The sequence below is a fragment of the Rhea americana genome, unplaced genomic scaffold (genome assembly GCF_003343005.1).
Source record: "Rhea americana isolate MKP2758 unplaced genomic scaffold, rheAme1 scaffold_370, whole genome shotgun sequence".
Taxonomy (NCBI): Eukaryota; Metazoa; Chordata; class Aves; order Rheiformes; family Rheidae; genus Rhea; species Rhea americana.
Genome location: NW_028186502.1, coordinates 228,535 through 231,593, shown reverse-complemented (window position 1 = coordinate 231,593; position 3,059 = coordinate 228,535).

Here is a 3,059-nt window from a genome sequence, read left to right as displayed (position 1 = left end):
ACGCCGCGGCTGCCGCCGGCGCTCAGGGCAAAGCTCGCTGCGGGTGAGCCGCGCGGAGCAGGCGGCCCGAGRGCCGCTCGGCCCGGAGAGCTCGCTCTTCTCCCGAGCGCGGCACGAAAGCCGCGGAGCGGGGAGCGATGGCAAAACTCTCGGAAAACACAGAGCAACCTGCACATCGATGGATTGCCAGAGATATTTGAAAAYATTTCACCTCCTCCTAGAATTAAAAAAAGATAAAATCCAGAAAATATTTGCTGCTTTAGTGATTTAGAAACCAGAAGAGCTTTTAAATGGAAAACACTGGTGCGAAACTTTCGCTCCGCTCGAAGCAAGCGGCGCGGTGCGGCCGCGGTGCCGAGGCTTGCCGGGAACCCGCTGGCTGCTGCTCCCTGGACCGTCCCCGGCCCGCCGCGGGGCCCGTGCCCCCTTCGCTCCCGGCGCTCTCGGGCGGGAATACCCCCCGCTCTGCGCTGCGGCCCCCAACGCCGGGCGGAGGTCTGTGTCCGGGGGCCGTTTCCGCGCCAGCCGCCTTCCCCAGCCAAACCGCTTCTCCCGCTGAGCTATTCCCCTCTCGATCCTGCTGCAAAACCCCGGCGCGTCGGCCAGCCCCCGGCAGGTCCGGTGCCTGCGCAGCCCCCCGCGCCCGCCCCACGAGCGGCTGCGCCGGGGACGCAGCAAAGGCAGCGGCGGCGGCGGTCCCCGCGCCGGCTGGCCCGCTTCCCGCCGCGCTCCTGCCCGCTCCTGCCCAGACGAACGCCGGCAGGTTACTTGCCAGCCTGACGTTTTTTCCCCTGATTCATTCAAGGTGGAATCTCCTCCCCTGAAACGACCCGCGAGACTGTCAGCCAGTACCTGAACATAATTAAATCCTGCTGCTTTTCCGAACGTCCTTGCGAGTCTTCGCCCTGACCCGCTTTTGCAGCATCTCCGTGGCCATGGTGCACGCGACGGGCCCTGTCTGGTTTCTAGACCAGGCAGTAAACAAACATTTCCCCTGCCGGGGCAGCGTTGCAGTTCGATGTTCTCTCTCGTTTAACGATCAAACTATAAACGCTATTGACACAGACTGTAATTAATGCGCCTTGCAGGAAAGGGGAAAGGACGGTCCCGCGTGCCCCCAGGACGGCTGGCTGGGGAGGCCTGCGAGGAGCCGGCCACCGCGGCTCCCGCCGCCCGGATCCACAGCCCTGGGGTGCTATGCGCATCTCTGCACCCCGCGGGCGCGGTGTGCATCCCCGTGGGTGCAATGTGCATCCCCGTGGGTGCAATGTGCATCCCTGTGGCCTCGCGGGTGCAATGTGCATCCCCATGGCCCCATGGGTGCAACGTGCATCCCCACGGCCCCGCGGGTGCAATGTGCATCCCCATGGCCTCGCGGGCGTGGTGTGCATCCCTGTGGCCCCACAGGTGCAATGTGCATCCCCGTGGCCCCGTGGGTGCAGCGTGCATCCTCATGGCCCCACAGGTGCAATGTGCATCCCCGCGGCCCCGTGGGTGCAATGCGCATCCCTGTGGCCCTTTGACCATGAAATGCCAGCAGCACCTGTGACCTTGGTGCCTCTGCACAGGGCAGAGCCGCGCGGCTCTGCCAGCACCACCGTGGCACCCAAAGGTGCGTGGAGCTGCAGCACAGGACGAGGCCGGTGCCCGGGCGCCGCCACGTGCCGCCGGGTCCAGCCGCAGCCATGTGCCCACCGGCCCGAGGGCCAACCGTCGTTACATAAACGGACTTTGTGCTGCGCTCATCAATGTCGTTAAGCTCCACCCCAGCTAATGATATCACCATCCCCATAGCAACGGAAACCCTGCAAAAAAAGGAAGAAAGAGAGAAAGAAGATTAATAAAGTGGCAGGAGGGGGATGGGAAGGGGCTGCCAGGCGCAGGGTGCAGTGCCCGGGGGGCTCCGCGGCCCCTGTGGCACAAGCCCCCGCAGCGCCTGGCTCTGGGTCCCCACGGGACTTTTCTCCCCAGCCCAGGCTGGGATGCGCCAGGGAAGGGCCCTGCTGGCCGGCGGCACCCGGTGGACTCGCTCGGGCTGGGCAGCCCCCGGGCGCAGCCCCAGCGCCCTGCCGGCACGGGCACGGCCGTTCGCCCAGCTCCCACCCCACGCCAAAAGCCACGGCCCGGGCCACCCGGCCCCCGCAGCCGCCCGCGGCCGCGACCAGGCAGACCCACACCGCGCCTGGCAAATGCGTTGGCTGCAAAGAGTAAACGCGTTGGTGCGAAATGGTAAATGCACTGGTTGCAAAGGGTAAAGCGTTGTGCTCCTCGCGCGAGGCTGGGAGCCCCAAAGCCGCCGCGCAGCTTGGGAAACCGCACCAYGAATCCAGCCATGACGTAGCCGCAGCCGGGCCGAGCATCCCGCAGCACCCAGGGATGCACGGAGACGAGAGAGGCTGGTCCAGCGCCGGCGTGGCCGGGCGCCCCAGGGGAGCCCAGAGCCRCGGGACACCAGTGAGCGGTGGCCACAGGTGCGGAGGCGRCCGTGCCGYGCCGTGCCRCACCGTGCCGAGGGGCCGAGCGCTCTTCCTTAGCAGCCGGCRCGCAGCCTCGCCAGCCCTGCACCTCCCCGGGCAATGCTGATCTTTTTGATGGAGCATTTGTTTTAGTTCCCAAACGAGGAAGCAATCTCGTCAATATTGTGCGGTAATTAGAACGGCTGCGTATCGCGCAGCCTCCTGGCTGCTGGCAGCACGCGGGGCCGCGCCGCCGGGCTGCGGCTGCAAACCCCCGCGAGTGCATGCCGCGGATGGGACGGGCACGGGACAGGGATGGGGACAGGGATGGGGACAGGGATGGGGACAGGACAGGACAGGACAGGGATGGGGACGGGGACAGGACAGGACGGGGCGGGCGGCCGTGCACGCCGCTCTGTGCCTGGCACCACGAGGGCAGAAATAGGGGACCGGCGCGCTCGGCAGCATCAGGGTCTGCGGTTTCTCTAAGATGGCTCAAAAGCCTCCTCCGGTCGCCATGGCGACGGGCAGCGGGGGGGTCGCCTGGGCGTGCGGTGCCAGCTGGGCGCAGCCCCCCGGTGCCCGCGCAGCCCCCGGTGCCCG